General features: G+C 35.9%; 1 pseudogene; it reads left to right on the top strand.

The window, feature by feature from the left end:
* Positions 1–19079, top strand: part of LOC149264099 (tubulin-folding cofactor D pseudogene) — a 47902-nt pseudogene extending 28823 nt beyond the window's left edge.
* Positions 19080–19525: the final 446 nt, after the last annotated feature.

The raw sequence follows: 19525 nt of genomic DNA, 5'->3' as shown, positions 1-19525 counted from the left end.
ATGTTTCTCTTGTTGTTCATAAATACTCTCCATCTACTAATGAAATGGAGACAATGAGTTATTTCTTAGATGTCCATGAAACCAATCATATGCTTAGGTGAAATGGATATCGAGAGGTACTCTTTTTGTCATCGATATTGTTCGGAAAATCACTATGATTTTTTATAGAACACTGGAATTTTCTACAAATACCTGAAAATTCCTTTTTCTTTCTTTCTGGTGTGGTTCTTTTCCTCACTCCATAAACTTGGGTATAAAGCTAACTAAATACGTTATTATATACCTTAATGTTGTGAGATGCATTACGTTACCTACTAGATACTTGTACAAAGTGGAATCGACTACTCGTTGATCGTCATCTTTTCCTAGCTTGGGTCATGGGATAATTGGTGTGTTTGTTGGCTTGAATTCACTCATCCCAAAATTTGTCAAAATGTCTCCTACCAACTTTATTTGACAAATAAAAATTTCCTTTTTAGACTGTTAAATTTCTATTCCAAGAAAATATTTCATGTCATTGAGATTGGTCGTCTAAAATTCCTCTCAATATGTATATGAAATACTTCGAGTTACAAATTTCATACGTAAATCATATCATCAACATTTTCTATATAAATCATTTCATCAATATAATGCAAACAATGAAATTACCTTGTCAATCTACTTTTGTATAGAGAGTGTGTTCATTAATGTTAAATTTGAATCCTTTGTTGAGTAGATAAGAACCAATTTTGTTGTACCATGGCGTACGAGCTTGCTTTATACCATACAAATATTATTTTAACTTGTAAACTTTCATATCTTGAACCTTGACTTCATATCCTGAATGTTGATCTACATATACTCGTTCCTTCAAGATCACATGTAAAAAATGTTTATTTGACATCCAACTGGTAAACTTGCCAATTTTTTCTTTCCTGATATTGATAATATTGTTCTAATAGTATCCAACAACATTATCGAAGTGAAGGTATCTTCATAGTATACTTTAGGATGTTGTGTAAAGACTTTTTCTATTGATATGGCTTTACGCTTTTCAATTTTTCATCTTTGATTGATCTTGTTCTTATAAACCTATTTGAATCCAATGCTTATGTTTCTTGTTCCTAGCTCCATAGGAATCCACATGTAATTCTTCTCTATTGTTGCAATTTATTCATCCATAGATTTAACCCATTTTGTCTTTTTGACTACTATATCAATATGTGTTGGCTCCTGTTATGCGAGATTTACGATTGTGGACAAAAGTATCTCCCCTAGGGTTGGTGGCTAACCTAGGACAATAGAAAGACAAACAACCCAATGTTTTCCTTAAAGTATGTAGATGAGGGGAAGAAACGTACTTGGAATCAGGGAAAATTTTAAGGATGAAAATTTATCTTAAAGTTAGAAACCTTGGTGAATCTTACTAGTCCCCAAATTGCAAATTATAAAATGTTTGTTGACATCTTTGTAAAAACATGAAAATTTATAATAGTTTTATATATAGTCTTTATACAATTTTGACAATTTTTAAGTTAAAATAATTTTATAGTATAAAACATGGGCAAATCATTTTTAGAAAAAAATGGAAATTGGCAAATCTTTTATTGAAAAAACTATGGAAAGTTAGGCTATGACGAATATTAGCCCCTAAAATTTTCCATTCTGGGAATCTGTCGTAAGTTTCACTCCTTCTTTGGCTTGATTGTTCCAATCTTAGCTTCAACTACCAAAATTAGAACCTGCACAACTAAAAAACACAGGGTAAGAAACTATGAGATCTATGTAGAATCATCTATCTACCTTATTCAACACATCAACATGGTATTCAAATACATGAAATAGCGACATCACATATAGGAAAACAAAAGAACTCTTTGTATTGATATAAATGGAGTGAGTTACAACCATAAATAGGTGTCAATCTTGTAGAAGAGCTCTGCCAAGTTGTTGACTTGTCCTTTATTTGTCACAAAGTTTACCTCCAATCACCCTAAATGCATGAAAGAATCACTGTCACAATAGTAGCATAAGGGTAGAATGACTCTCCAAAAGCCAACCTCTTTCATATGGAAGGTTGTAAATATATAGAGGAGTGGGATAACTTGGGAGTTCTTATCCTTTTATGAATCTTGGGATTGGGATCAACTCTTGATGGGAGGATGAAATCTAGAGATAAGGGATGGAAACTCCAAGGTAGGATAAGTTAGGATTCAATTGTTTTATATGAGGTAAATGCTTACAACAAATCCTAGAAGCTTCTGGAAATGGAGGCTTCAGGATTCTCTCTCTTTTTCCCAACTTTCTAGAACCCACATAGGTGCAAGGAGAGTAACCTGTAGGTGATCCACGCAGGCCACAGTGGAGCAACCTGTAGGTGATCCATGCAGGCCACAGTGGAGCAACCTGTAGGTCATTAACGCAGGCCACAATGGAGAAACCTATAGGTTAACATTGTCCAGCAAGAGGCGAGGGTGCGTTGGTCCTAAAACTAGCATGGATGATGCAGTTTAAGGGAGAAACCGTGGGGAATGAGAGAGTCTTGCATAGGGCTTTGTGAAATGGTGATATAAAGGGGGAATATGATGTGAATGATCCCATTAGGAGTTTGATTGATCATATGAGACAAAATAACTTATAACAGAGTGGCCCCTAAATGAAAAATTCATAAATGATGACTGTTAACTGCAATGCTTTACTTTTTGACAAGTCGGGGTCAAGAAAAACTGGTGAGACTATCTCAAATTACTATACATTTACATCATGATATTTCTTTTGCTAAGGGAGGCATACCGATACTCAACACATAAGATAACATTACTTTTACAATGATCAAAATAAAATGCCCACTAATGACTGATGGTGGAATCGTGATTGGATGACTGCTACTATGATCATAGCCATCATACATAACGATCTTTGTAAAATGCTGAAATCAATGTCTTGATGGCAGAAACTAGATATGGGGTCTTCTATCTCGTTCACATGACCAACCAACATATGAGTCTAACAATGTGAATCAATGAGATGAGGTTGAACATGGTAGACACCATCTGATTACCAGCCGATGATGTAAGTAGTTAAAAACACGAGAGAAACCATCGATGGTGTTAATGGCCCTATAGGTACTCAAGTACAATTCGTATGTTGTGAATAAATGAGTTTATATCAAACACCACACAAAATATTTTGGTTGAGGTAAATTGATGTAAACTTATCTCCGAAAGTGAGGAAACTTTCCATTGATGTATGCAAGCGTCAAGGTACCGATCCGTGTTTCTAAGTCAACTTCCTAGGTAATGTATTGATGTTGATAGGAAGTGATCTGTCATAAGAGGGCCTTAATGTATCCCCCATCAACGACATGATACATGTATGATGATTGAGCCAAGATGATCAGAATGATGGTGGTATGAAAGTAGACCAAGAAAGGAAAACAAGGAAGGAAGGCTTAAGAGTATTGTAACAAATATCAACTGAATGATTTCTCTTGAACACAATGGTGACATTGAAATGGAGTTGGTAACATTGACCCAAAACCAAAATGGATGTTTCATGAAGGTATGATGAATCGAAAGATAAGTAGATTCCACAACCCAACAACCATGAAGATGAAGTGGAAGAGTTTCGTGTTCAATATCAACTCGTTTCCATTAACAAATGGAGTACCCTGTTTTCCCAAGTTTCCGAACCATACTAGTCAGTACCTCTTTATTTTTTAACAACCTTAAGGAGGATAAGATATGCTTGATCTATAAATCTATCCTTCGAATGAATCCCTCTGAGCATATTTCATGAACCTTGAGAAGGAGTGGCTCAAGCTTGTCCTATTTGACAAGTCCATCATTGCTTAGTGTTTTAACAAGTATAGCGAAGGTAAAATTCAACTTCTCTTTTATTTTTAGAGATTTTGAAAAAGAGGTGAAAAATAAAACTCCAGATATCCTTTCTCATATGTAATCCCTTAGGTTTGATAAGGTAGAAAACAATACCCAAGAGAACCTCTTAGCCATATTTGACTAAGGCTTTCCTTTTTTGCAGATAGCCTATCTCGGTCTGGAAAAGGGTTTAACTTATACTGGGTATATGTCTTTCCTTTTACTTTTACAAACTCTAAAACACAAGTGATCGATGATATTTTCATATTTTGGGAGTTTGAAAAGAGCTGAAAGAGGACTCCTCCTAGAGGAACGAGTGGTATAAAGGGTAGAAACTCATTCCGGTAATGATGGAACTCCTCAAAATAGATAAAGGTCAAGAGGCTAACTAATAAGACCACTTATCACAATGGTTACTTAGGCAAGGGTAAAACAACTAAGTGAAAGTGTATGATCAACCAAGAAGATGGTGATGACGGAAAGAAAAAACCAAGGTGATTTGGATAAACTAATGATAAAAATTGAAATCTCGAGGGATAAAATGGGAATTCTTTCATTTTTAGAGAAGCTTGAAACATTGGAAATTGTTTTGAAATTGGTTTGATTTTTATGCAAGATTGAAATAGAGGAAAAACTATGCTTGAAATAAGTTTTCATGGCCCCAACATAATGACTGAATTCGAGGTACATGAGCCCCAAGCTTCATTTCATGCACCTAAGTAGACTACAACATACTAACAGGTGGATGGAATGAAGGTTCATTTACGAGATCAAGTGAAAGACTCCACTGGGAATTTATGAGAACTAATCAATGAATCTAATTAAAAAGGAATTTGTTTCTTTTTTTAACAAGCTTGACATGGGAAAAGAACTCTACTCAGGAACATATTTCATTTTTTAACGAGGTTGACATAGTAAAAGAACTATCCTCATGAGAGCTAGTTTCATTTTTTAATAAGCTTGACACAAGAAAAGGAACTCTCCTCTGACACCTTGTTTCATTTTTTAAGGAGCTTGACACTAGAAAATGAACTCTTCTCTAGACCTTGATTCATTTTTTAATGAGCTTGACACAAGAAAAAGAACTCTGCCCCTGGAACCTTGTTTCATTTTCGAAGGAGCTTGAGACAAGAAAAGGAACTTTTCTCCGGGGACCTTTTTTCATTTTTTAAGGAGCTTGACACAAGAAAAGGAACTTTGCTCCAGGGACCTTGTTTCATCATTTAACGATATTGACACAAGACAAGGAACTACACTCCAAGGACCTTGTTTTATTTTTTGAGGAGCTTGACAAAAGAAAAATAACTCTGCTCTGAGGACCTTCTTTCATTTTTAAGGAGCTTTACACAAGAAAAGGAACTCTACTCTGATCCTCATCATTGCCTCCATGATACCATGGCTTCAAAGAGGTTCTCATATGATGGCAGAACAACGCTCTGGAAGGGATAAATATCAAAGGATCCAATGGAAAGATCAAACTCTAATGTCCCTAGTAAATGATGCACTACATCACCTACTAGATAATCAGTAGATGCGGGCATGGAACAGGTTTCCACATAATTAATTTGTGGCTGGGGATATACCAATTTCATATAAGGACCATTTAGGGAATTTAGTTGATTATAACCAATGAATGAAAGTTTGTCAATGGTCACGATTATTCCTTCATGTTGGAAACACATAACAGGAAAGACTAAAGAGACAAGAGCTCACATGACATAAAGATAGTCATGGCCAAGGATTAAATTAAAATCCAAATGGAATTGGACTACCATCACATCAATATAGACAGTCCTTCCTCCCAAAGTAATAGGAAGTTGAGGAAGGATCCCCAACAGTTAACTAGTTCCTCTATTAAAAGCCAAAAAATATCTAGGTAATGGGCACAAGTTGTGGAGAACCTAAATCTTTCCAAGCAGTTGAGGATACAATAATAAAATACACACCTTCATATGTGATTGTGCTAGGTATAGCCACATTATAATCTTGTACCATGATCTGGAAGGGCACGTCAGGAGGAAGATGATATCTTGTCGGTCAACTCCAATCAAAGGAAGTGGCCATACTACTTTGAGGGGGTTTCGTGTAAACGAGATAAATTCTACCTTATTCTATGCGAATGGGAGAACTACTCTCCAGTGTTTTGGGAATGGTAGGATTTCCCCTTTGTGCCATTGGAATGGGATAAATATCCCCCAGTTCATTAGAACCTAAAAAAATGAGAAGTACCTAAGCGTATGAAGTTCACACTCTACGAGAAAGGTACGATCAACTTAGGGTGGAATCGAGTCAACCATTTTCTCAACCAATTTTTGGCTGCGAATGGACACATGGGAATAATGCTCAGAGAGAGTGGGATTGATTGGACATGGATTATGATCAATCACTTCATTAACTAGTGGAGGATTGGGAGAAAACTTTTGGTAACCAACCAAGAGTCGAGGCTAAGAAGCCGTAAGGTTTTCCAACACTTATGAGGCTTCATCTATATAAGGACAAAGGTGAATAGGATGATTCCATTCTCATAACTTACAATGAAATTTAACTTTACCATTTTTACCATGGACCTTATTTTTAGTAGTTGATGGTTTTTCACCTGTGTGATCTCCAAACGTTGATGAAAAAGGCCGACGTGAGCCTATGGACCACACTTCTAATACATTGGGAATACTGAGAGAATATCTAAGAAGGTGTTCACCCTTTCTTAACATGCAAGGGAATTTAACTTTATTGGGTGACTAGAATATTTTTCTATAATAGTTTTGTCCGTAGCAATGGTTTCTTGGTTCCCCCTGCTTATTTTTGTTCTTTTTCTTCATCCTTTTTTCTTCTTCCTAGCTTCCTGGTTACTAGAATCAACAATTTCACCAATCGAAGAGGAAGAAAGGGATGAAGAAAAAATATGTGAGCAAGGAAGAGGGCCAACTTTAGGATCAACATAAGGTTCATGTTGTTCAGGTGGAGGAGAACTCAATTGAGAATTAGTTTGGGTATTCATAACTATAAGGGTCAAAAATAACCAAATCGGAAAGCCAATGATAAATCTGGGAACAAGAAACATTTCCATATAAGGAGCACCAATATTTCCAAGAGAAGGAAAAGGAATAGGATTCCTGTTAGAGGGGTTCCCTTGATTGGTAGAATCCAAAGTTGTTTCGATTAGTCTTAAGCAAACACCCACTAAGGATTTATTCCATGGGAAGGATTTTTTTCTATGGTCAATTAATTGATTTTAGAAATTAAAGACACAAACAAAACAAATAGGTAACTAGGCATAAAGGTTTACCAAGTAACGATCAATTGCAATATACACCTTACCGAACCAAGGACTTAATGTACGTGCAGGAAATCTCCTCGAATGTCGTGTTCGGTGTATCATGGTATACAAGGCGATCAACTTGGTTATCTATGGATGGATATAAACTTATAGAGGACTCCCAAAATATACCCAGTGGTACATGGGAGCATAGTCCATAGTAATGTTGTCTATTGTGTAACTGTTTGATGAGAGCTTTCCCAGATATTTTACATGGATGGAGCACCACTAATATACTCAAAGGTACATGGAATGAGATTTCACACCTAGGATGCAACACTAGAAACTAACGACATATGTTATGTTTAACAACACCAAAACATGTCTCTAGCAGAGGCCTCTATGCGTGTCGTTAAGTTTCAAATTCTCCTTAGGTTAATTAAGTGAATTTTAATGTTGATCTTCAATTAAGTTTTAGTTTGAAGGCTCAAGAAATCAATGCCAGCTGAACAATCCTATGATGCAACCAATATTACAAAAACAACTCTTTTCATTTTCCTTTTAATAGTGAAAGGCCTAACTAAGTAGGGGAATAAGAAATCAATCAGAAATGCAACAAACGAGTGATGCAACAATCAATTGCTATAACTTCACTTTTCTAATAAAATCCCTATATGCAATGCATGATGCATAAGATTTTTCTTTTGTATCCCACTTAATTTTTTGATGAAAACTAAGATATTTTTCTGATCATTGATAAAAGAAAACTATTTAGAACAATATCTAAAACACTAATTCTTTCAAGCACTCAATGACTAAAAAATTTACCTTGCTAATGACCTAATGACAAGAACAAAGGAAAATATAATAAATTATTATCAAAGGCAAACTGGAAACCAAATGGAGGCTTTAGAGAGACCACAAGATAATCAAGACTCATGGAAAGGTAGTTGGAAGTAGGCTAATCAAATCAATAATAAGAAAATAAGGAAAATTTTGTGCAAAAACAAGAATAAATGAAGGTGCATAAGAGGCCCCACTTATTTGCAATGAAGGAACAGAGAGGGCCTAGGTGAGGGTTTACGAAGGCACAAAGAGAGTGTAGGTGGAGTGCAATTCTCTTTTAGAAGGCCAAAGGGTATGATGGTTCTGGGAAAGAGGATTCCAACACAAAAATTGCAAACAAGACTCAATGCAATCACTTAATAGGTCTGTTCTTGGATGACTAAATCAAGAAAGGTATATGATAGAGGTAAATCAAACACAATGGAGAAGGAAACCACTAAGGGAATACAAAACTCCCTAGTATGGTCAACAATTCTTTTATGCAGGATTTACAATTACGGACAAAATTATATCGCCTAGGCTTGATGGCTAACCTAGAAACAACAAGAATATAAAGGACCCAATGTTTTCTTTAAAGTAAGTACATGAGGGGAAAAAACCTACTTGGAATCTATCGTATGTTTCACTCCTTCTATGGCATGAATGTTCCAATCCTAACTCTATATTCCAAAATTAGAACCTGCACAAATAGACAACACAAGCAAAGAAACTATGATATCTACGTATCATCATCTATGTACTTTATTGAACATATCAACATGTTATTGAAATATATGAAATAATGACATCACATATAGGAAAATAAAGTAATTGTTTCTATTGATATAAATGGAGTGAGTTACAAGCATGGATATGTGTTAATCTTGTAGAATAGCTCCTCCAAGTTGTTGAATTGTCCTGTCTTTGTCCCAAAGTGTTCCTTGAGTCACCCTAAATGCATTAAAGAATAACTCTTGCAATAATATCATAAGGGTAGAATCACTCTCGATAAGCTAAGCTATTGCATATGGAAGACTGTAAATATATAGAGGAGTGGGGGAAGTCAGGAATTCTTATCCTTTTACTAATATTGGGATCGAGATCCCCTCTTGATGGGAGGATGATATCTAAAGATAAGGGATGGAAACTCTAAGGTAGGATAGGATAGGATTCTAGTGTTTTGTCTGAGATAAATGGTTACAAAAAATCCTAGAAGCTTCTAGAGATGGAGGATTCAGGGTTCTCTCTCTTTTTCTTGACTTTCTGGAACCAACATAGGTGCAAGGACAATAACATGTAGGTGATAAAGGCAGGCGACAGTGGAGAAACCTATAGGTGAACACTTTGTAGCAAGAGGTCATGGTGCATTGGTCCTAAAACTCACTCAGATGATGCTTTTTAGGCCAAAACTTATGGGGAATGAGGGAGTCATGCATAGGTATTTGTGCATTGATGATGTAAAGGGGAAATAGGATGTGAATGATCCCATTAGGAGGATGATTGATTAGATGAGACAAACTTGCCTATAACAACTCCCAACACAATAAAACAAATGTACTTGTTCATTATCAAGTTGTTAATAAATGTTTGTATCAGATTCACTCCTTAAGGATGGAATGTGTTCATTTAGTGCTTGTTGGTTTGTCCCTTCAGTTGGTACTTATATATGTGGCAGTCCATGTTATGGCTATTCCACTTTTGTTGATTCACTTGCTTCGAATGCATATGATGAAGGTTCATTGGTGTTTGTTTTGTTATCTTGATCATTCCATGTTTGATTTTCAAAGAATTTATTATCTCTTCAAATAATTCCTTTATTGGTGATAGGATCATACAATTTATAGGCATTGGATTCTTCACTATAACCAACAAATATGAATTTTTCACTTATGTCATCAAATTTCCTTCTTATCTTATTCAAAACATGTGAGCAAGAAACACAATCAAAGATTCTCAAGTGTGATGCACTTGTCCTCATACAAATGTAACCTTCTAGGGGAGAATTTTATTTAATTCTTTTAGATGGATATGTGTTCAAATATAAACCAAGTATACTCCTACTTCTACTCACTACTCATATAAAAATCCCTTTGTGTTCAACATGCTTCTTGTCATATTCATGATCATCTGATTTTTTTTCTACTACTCCATTTTTTTTTAGTGTACTTTCCCGCTAGTTGCCTTTTGATATCCCTAAAATAGGTTGCTAATTATTTACAATCATATTCACCTCCTCTATATAATGTCAAAAAAAAAAATCTTTCCGCTTTGGTTCTTTCCAATGGATGTAAATTTCTTGAATTTTCCAAATATATTCGATTTCATTTTAATGAAGAAGGACCATGTAATTATGTTCAAATCATCAATAAAGTTTAGAAAACAAAAACATCCTCCTATTTACTAGATTTGCATTATACCACGAAGGTTTGTGTTTACTAAGTAGACTGGACTTTGGGCTTTATAGCTAGCATCTTTTAGAAAATTATTTCTTTGGTGTTATTGTTTAGAAAATGATACAACTTTCACACAGATTATGATAGACATATGTCACAAGTAGACCTAGAACCATAGACTTATTTTGCAAAATATCAAGACTGTGAATAGCTAAATGGCCATATATAAGATTCCATGAGCAAGTTTAATCAAAATGTGTCAGAAACTGAGAGAATGACTTCTTGACATTTCTCATCACTAGAGGAAACATCATGTGTTTAACTATTTGGATCCTTTCTATCACTCTCTGACTAGGTGGCTTGTGAATAATTATCTAGGCATGACCTTTAAACTTGAATTTAATGCCATTTTCATTCATCTTTTCAACACTTAGTTGATTGTGTTTCAAACTTTGTACATAATAGACATCATGATTGTATTTCTTTTTATTTTACTTGTTTATAACTATATTGCACATTTATCTAAGGCATTAACAATATTTCCATCACCCAATTTAATATGAAATTTACTTGTCTCATCAAAACATGAAAAAACATTTTTTGTTATCATTGATTTGGTTAGTGCAAGCAGAATCTAGTAACTAGAGATTTATTTTTATTTTATTGTACTTTTGAACAAGAAAGAAACATGGAAGATGGTGCATCATCACCAATGCTTTAAAAGTTTGCACAACATTTGTTCAAATCTTATTGTTTCTTCTTGCATTCACATTCAAAATAGCCATAGTTACTCCAATAAAAAAATTATATATTTGAATTCTCTATCCTCCCTCTCCCTCTTTTGTTTCTACCTCTTCCTAATTGATTTTGAGGTTGATCTGATGGTTGTTATGGTTGACTTGATGCATTATTTATTTTGTTGGAATATCCTCTTCCTCTTCATCCTATTTTTTCTATTAGCTTTACCTCTTCCTCTACTAATTGTGGCTTGAGTTTGAAACGAAATTTGTAATAAGTCATTTCCACCTTTAATTATGCACTCATGGATTAATATTGATTCTATCAATTCTTCAATTGAAAACTAGGCTAGACCTTTACTTTCCTCTTTTTTAGTGCAATCATGTCGAATGAAGTTCGAAGACTTCTAATATTTTTTCTCAGCCACATTTTGATCAGTGACATGCTCTCCATGAGCTCTAAGCTAATTTACTACATCAATGACCTAATTCATAAAATAATCTATTATTTTAGTATCTAAAATTTCTAAAGTTTTAAAGTTCTTCACAATTATCTAAAGCTTTATCATTCTTGACTTTATTTGTGCATTGTTATGATTTTTCAAAAAATTCACCAGACTTGTGAACAATGGTTACTGATGCAATATTAATGAATGTGAAGTCTTCAAGTCTATTGTGCAGATTTTGTAGTACTCTTAAATCCGTTTTTGGCTCTCTGCTAAAGATTTTTTTGGGGAATCTATCACTAATTCTAAGTCTATAGCTTAAAGTTCTTCATATTTCCTGACTCCACTTCTCAATAGTCCAAATTCTTCAAAAATACCTTGATCGTAGTTGACTACAATTCATAATTTGTTCGATTCATTTTGGGACCATGTGTGTTCCAATTGCTAGTAAAAGCCATCACTCACTTCTGTAACAACTCCTATTTACTATGGATTGGGGTGCTTCTACTCAATTTTAACCTCACTAAAACCTTAGTGAAGGTATTAAAACTTTGGCTTAGGAAAATATGACAGATAATGGAGTACTTGAGAAATGTAAAGACACCTTGGTGCCATTAGAATTTCTTCCTATAAGACATCGAATGTGATCTACAATGGTGCATCCAAAAAAAAAATATCAGCATCAGTAGATCTTGTGTTGACTCCATAAAGAAATATGGACTTATAATGGATGAACAACTATTCAAGGAAACCTCATATCAAATTCGGCATATAGGTCCCTCTGACAACAAGTCCTCTGCAAAGAAAAGAAATGAAACATTATCTGTTTGGTGTAAAACATGACTTTTGTTTTCCATATATAGTGTGACTTCTCCTTATCTTCATGGAAATATTAAGCTCTAATTCTCCATTGACGGTATGATCAAGCTACAACACACCCTTGGGTCTCTTGATGTAGCACAAGTTAGAGAAATACTAGCATGGGCATTCTTCCCTATGAAAATCAACACTAACATGGACATTCTTCCCTATGAAACTCAATAATGGTGGATTACAACTCTAGTGGCCCCTCTCATGCTTTGCCTTCGCAAAAATTGGTACTTTCTCCTCTCTAAATAACACTTTGACAGTGATTACAACAAAAATGGTGGCCCCTGCAAAAAGAGTGATTGGAATCTATGGTGATTTAAGCATGGACTGGACAAATCTATAAATATGCTCAAGACAAACATAAAAACTCCAATACCAAAAACAAATATTCAACATGACCTTTCTTCTAGGCTATCTTCGTCTTTCTGGATAAAGATATGACTCTAATACCATGTCAATACTTGAGATTAAGAGTGAAAAAACATAATAAAACATAGTGCTTACCATATTGAAAATTCATTGGATTTTTAGAGCTCTTATAACATTATATGCAATTTTTTCACACCACACCAAAACATTGTTACGTAGAAAATATATACAATTATTTATTTGGCTCAATTTAAAAACTTGTTTGATACGACCAATTCACTATTGCAAAAAACTACTTGTGCATTGAATGAACTACACTACACTACTAAAATTGTTGACTAAGTAAACTACCTAACAACTACAATATGTAGTCAATAGTTACATTCAACAAATAGTGGTTTAAAGATGCAAAATTAAAATTGTTTGTTTATTGGGATCTATATTTGTGCTAACTAATTATGTTAATAGATAGTTACATTTTAGAATTGATGAACAATTAAATTTGTACTAGCTAATTAGGTTGGTAGACAATTACATTTTAGAATTGTATGGAAAGTTTCGTATTGAACTATCAAGACATGTATGAAAAAAATATTATATTTTGGAATTAAATGGAAGGTTTCTAATCAAGCATTAAAAATACATTCAATTATCATTCTCCAACATGTTTCACTTGCTAATAAATCTTGCTACAATTGATATACACCCTAGCAATCACATTATAGTTAAGTTATGACATCCATCTAGGCAAATCAAATGTGAGGAATATATTTTTTAGCTGTAGGACAATGGACAATATCTCCAACTGTATCTATAGAGAAGGATGCCACATCCTGATTTCTAGTTATAGTACGATACTGCATCCATGCAAGCAAGAAAATATGAGGAATATATTTATTAGCTACAAGACAATAGACATTATCTCCAATTGTAAATGCAAAGAAGCACCATACATCTCACTGAAGTTGGGCCCCTACTTATAGCATGTAGTGATCGAAACCTATCAGCCCTCACCAGTAATGAGTTAGTCAATTGTGTTACTATACTCCTATTAGAGATTCACTTGTGATTTAGTTGTTAAGGGAGAGTTTCACTACACCATCATGATTTGGAATGTATCAAGACATGGCCATATCCTCCTTAGTAGTGTCGAAAGTTGTTGCTATGAGAAATAAGAATATATTTGTAACGATAACTTTACATTCAAATAAATCAACCTATAACTTCAAAGACACATGTTGATGATAGTCAACAATAATCCCAGTTTCAAACCATTTCATGTTAAACTATCTTTAACTATTCATTATTATTAGTTATCCAGTGAGACTTAATAGGTGGGACCCCTCTATAAGAAGTGTCTTTCACCATAACAATACTATAAGTACGAATTCATAGCAAGAATGATAGAATGGATAATTAGTGATCTACATACAAATATTCAAATATGAAAATAGGTTCCTAAATACAAAGTTAAAGTTGTATATGTTGGTTGGGAGTGACATAAACAATTAGTCTCAGTTCAATATTATGATTACCTAGTGATATTTCGTTGTGGAAACTATAGTAAATTTAAATCGTGTCATGTTAAACTATGTATATCTATGTTGTGCACCACTATGATTCATATTGGTGTGTTATGGGTGCAAATGGACTTTCAAACATAAAGTATATATTAGAGATTATGCGGGAGTTGTGATCTTGTTCATGGTATACATGTAATTATGAATGGGATTATGAACGCATCCACATTGTTGAATTATATGTTTGAAGATTGTTAAGCATGGTTGTGCATATGACATTTATATACATACACAATTTATATGCATATGTTTATATGTATGTTTTCCACTTGAATGAATGTTTGGTTTGACAATATTACCAGAATTTGATAACCCTGGCTTGGCTTCAACCATATGTGTTGTATATAATTTGGCATTCAAATATTCCTTAAGTCATTTATTAAAATTCATAATTTTAGAAGTTTTCACAAATGAGAAAAAATTCAATTCCCTCAATTTTTTATTGTCAGGCTTTCATTTTGTATTCAGCGGAAAATGGTCTCAACTGCATGATATTAATATGGCGCCTATGTATCAAATGTCCAATGGATTGGGAAAGATTATAATTATGTGACTACATTAATGAGAAGTTTTATAACTTATTTGGAAGAGATATGGTGCATCACAGTTGTCTCTAGGGAATATTTTAGGGTTTAATACTCGCACGTGGCCTAATTTTCCATGCTTTTTCCAAAAAAAAGATTCTCTAGTTTCCATTTTTTCCTAAAAATTATTCGCCAAAATTTTACAACACAAAATTATTTTACCTTAACAATCGCTGAAATTTTATATAGAATAATATAAAATCATTGGAAATATAATTATTTCTACAAAAATATCACCAATTTTATTATAGTTTTCATATTAGGGACTAGTAAGATGTGCCAAGGTTTCTAAACATTAAGATAAACTTCCATCCTTAAAATTTACCCTGGGCTCCCCTCAATAATTTTGATTGAAAACCTTAATTTGTAACCACCATGAATTTATCGACTATTACAAAGGTTGTGATGAAAGATCCCTCCACATTGAAATTCCACTATGATATTCCACATTTGGAACATTTTCGACATTCAACTCCGTTAATGCACCCATTTGATCATATCTCCCACATTTACTCCACCACCACAAATTTATGCATTCGATTCTTGGTCATTCCTAAAACTACTTGTTGGGAGCGAGATCCCCCAAGGGCAATTTTGGGTCTAAAAGCCCATGTTTTAGTCAAGTTTTTGTAATATTATTGTAAAGACTTGGCATTTTGTGGTCACGGAGCATGAAGATATTATGTGTCACAAGGGTATTCTTCCCTTAATTTTGTAAAGTGAAGTCGGATGTAAGAGATCTACCCATGGTCCGCGGACCATGGGATTGTATAAAAAGAGTTAAGCTCTAAGTAGTTAATAGGATAACATGAGGAAGAGAGTCATAAGAGGAAGTCTAAGTCTTAGGTTGTAGCGTAGGTAGAGGCTCTGCAGCTGAGTGTGCAAAGGCCTAGGGTAGAAGTCTACAAATGAGTGCGTGGACCCTTGAAGCTGTGTGCGCAAGGTGAAAAAAGTTTGTAACACTTGAAAGATATCAATAAAAAGAGCTATTCTGCAATCTCTAGGTACTTATTCTATAATGGGTTTGGATATCTTTTGTATGAATTTCCTTTATTATGCTCATATGATGTGCGAAATACTGTAGTTACATTGAATAATTGAATGCAATCACGAATATATGCTTATGTGGTGATAACTTTAAGTATTTAACAAGATAAGAAAATCACTTAGGGTAATTAAGGAATCTACAAGGCGCGCTACCATAGCAATGTGAAAGTACCTAAGCCCTAGGTTAGGGCTATGCAAAGGTAGATCATATACTTTCACAAAGACATTGAAGGCCAGAATAAAGGATTTGTCTTAGAGTGAGATCACCTGTGCGAAGGCAGGGATAAAAGAGAGCAAATGACATCAAAACCATCTCAAGGGTGTGGAAACTTGGTTCCAACATACCCCCATACTGCTTTGGGTGAGACTTCATTCTGTGCTCCGTGGGCTAATGCCAAAAGGGCCAGTAGTGTAGGGATTTGTTTGGCTAATTAACACTAAACTTGGGTCAAGCCCCGTGAAGCCAACAAATGGTTTCATTGTTAGGACATATGAGTTATTACACAAAGTTTATCAAAAGCTATGCCCAGATCACCGCACCGATGGAAAAATTGTTGAAGAAGGATGCCACGTTCTACTAGAACGATGACTGTAAGAAAATCTTGGATATATTGAAAGAAAATATGGTTACTGCACTGATTCTAGTCTTCCCGGACTAGAATAAAGAGTTTCCTATACATCTCGACACGTCATGTATAGTGCTGGGGGCAGTACTAAAGTAGGATGGAAAAGAAGGCTTGGACCATCCTGTGTAAGCCGTACATTATGCAAAACAGAGAAGAACTACTCTACAACTAAACACGAGTGGCTAGCTATGGTGTATGCACTCTAGAAGTATTGACACTACTTGCTAAGAGGCCATTTTAATATGTATACGGATCACTATGCACTGAAGTACCTAGATAATAAGCCTGTGTTAGGGGGGTGAATCTATAGATGGCTCTTATTTTTCCAGGAGTACGGTTTTGAAGTTGTTGTGAAGCCTGGATGATTGAATGCGAGAGGAGACCATCTGTTGCACATTGAAACGGGGGAGGAACCTACTAACTTGGAAGAAGGATTGCCTAACTCACAACTATTTGTAGTGCGTGTCGTGGATGGTCATTTCGAGGATATAATACACTTCCTAACAATAGGAACTGCACCAAAAAGATACTCTATCTAGCAAAATAAAGAATTAGTGGTGTGCATGACAAATTTTTTGTCATTGTTGGGCATCTATACAATATGGGTACTGAGGAGATATTGTGATAGTATGTACCTAAGTTTGAACGAAGTAGCATCCTCGTGGATGGTAATGGGGGTGCTGCGAGAGGACACTATGCAGGGACAAAAACCATGCAGAAGATTCTATGCGCAGGGTTGTGGTGGCCAACCCTTCATCATGATTAAAAAACATATTGTAAGGTGTGTTATGTATGTCAATGAATAGGCAGGCCATTGTGGAGGCATGAAATGCCTTTGAATCCACGAATGACATTGCAACCCTTCGAGAAGTGGGCAATAGATTTTGTGGGACCCATTCATCCACAAGGGAAGATAAGAGTGAGGTACATTATCACTGCGATGGAGTATTTAACTCGTTGGGCAAAAGCATAGCAAGTGAAGGATTTCATAGGTACGATGGCCATGAAGTTATTATTTGAACATGTACTGATGCGATTTGGATGTCCAAGGATCTTGATGAGTGATCGTGGTATGCAATTCTTGAATGAGATGATTAGCACACTAATGAAGGAATGTCAGGTATACCACCAGAAGAGCACACCTTATGACCCACAGCCTAATGGGACAGTGGAGGCGTTCAACAAAGTTCTTGAAAATGTGCTAACCAACTTTGCAATGCTCAACAAGGTGATTGGGACCTATGCCTACCTGCAGTGTTGTGGGCTTATCGAACGACATGCAAGAAGTTGATGGGACAATCCCCTTTTAGGCTTGTCTATGGTGTGGAAGCTGTAATGTCTATGGAATACATCGTGCCTAGTCTGCACATAGCATCACTCATAGGTATGATGGATCACAGAGCCCTGGGAGAGAGCCTCCCATAGCTAGATGAGCTCGAAGAAGAAATATTTTTGGTTGGATTTCACCAGTAGGTCCAAAAGCAGCGACAAAAGGCATGGCATGATTGACACATCAAGTTGTATTCATGTAAGGTAAATGATATAGTTTTGTTGTATGATAGTAAGTTTGATATATTTCCAGGAAAATTCAGGATGTAATGGTTAGGGCCTTATGTTATTAAGGAGATTACCGAGAGAGGAGTGGTATAGTTGGTCAAGTTAAATGGAGAGCCCTTACGAGGAAAGGTGAATGGCAGTTGCTTGAAGCCATACACTGGTGGTCCGGCCATGTGACTAAATTAAAGTAGCACAGTCTTAGCGCTCTAGGTAGCTGAAAGGAGGCGTGGGACTATAAACTACACTGCCCAATTTGGGGAGTTGAGCAACTGGAGATGGTGCAAGGCAAAGACATGTCACTGGGTCTGTAACAATGCAAAGGGAGCTACACTACCCAAGAAGAAATCACGCAAATCGGCTAGAAGGTGACCGTTAAAGTCATTGTTCATGAAAAGATGGAAGAAGCACTCCACTCCTTACAGGATGGAGTAATTGAAGAGCTGAGGGCTTGTGAGCACCGCGCCCTCCAAGTAACCAGTGAGAAGAGAATAAATAATGAGCAGATGGGCTTATAGAGGGATGTTCTCATCCCTGCCAAGGCCGAGGTGACTAGCCAAAGATAAAATATTATATAGGTCATGGACGAGGCCTACAGAATGGTCCCAAAATTAGCCACTCCAGAGGAGGAGCCAGTCGAGGTCCGCATCCACAAATTGGCTAGAGGGGTGTGCAACACTCAGACGGAGATGGTGCGGGTTCAGTTGGAGCTGAACTTGCAAATTACAGAGCTCCAGTTGAGGGCTCAGTGTTCGACACCTCTAAAGGTAAAGGAACAGTGGGTGGCCACTGTCTCAGAAGCAGTCGTGGCAGTGGAGAGTGCAATAGAAGAATACACCCAGTTGTTTGAATATTCGTTTGAGGTCCTGATCAGCTTGCAGGAGGACAAAAACATCCAGAGGCTCAAGACGGAAGCGCATGAACTCCAATAGTGTTATGAAAAAGTTAAGGGCACAGCGCGAACTGTCGCACTGGCACCGAGGATAGCCAAGCTGCAGGAAGCCAAGTAGATGAAGGAACAGGTAGACACAACGCTACACAAGGAAGCAGTGCTGAAGGCGCGATTAAAGCCCTGGCTGGACAAAGCTTATGCGGTTACAGGAAACACTAAAACCAAGCTTGCGACTCTGCAAGTGACAGAACAACAGCTTCACAATGAGAACACAAGGGTAGTAACTGAGAAGACTATCGAAGAGGCGAAGCAAGCAACAACTTAGTGCACAGCGAAAGTTGTTGTCACCAAGGTTGAGCTGGACGAGCTTCGCTCAAAGATCTTCGTGCCTGCCGAGTGACTTGAGGGTGAGTCATGATGTTTTTGTTGGGGGCCTATTGGGAGCAGGATCCCCTAAGGTAAATTTTTGGGTTAAAAGCGCATGTT

The sequence above is a fragment of the Pinus tabuliformis genome, chromosome 6 (assembly GCF_031772625.1).
Source record: "Pinus tabuliformis cultivar Carrire ecotype Pingquan chromosome 6, CPIR1, whole genome shotgun sequence".
Taxonomy (NCBI): domain Eukaryota; kingdom Viridiplantae; phylum Streptophyta; class Pinopsida; order Pinales; family Pinaceae; genus Pinus; species Pinus tabuliformis.
The sequence above is the reverse complement of the archived record's forward strand: the minus strand, read 5'-3'. Positions and strand labels throughout refer to the sequence as shown.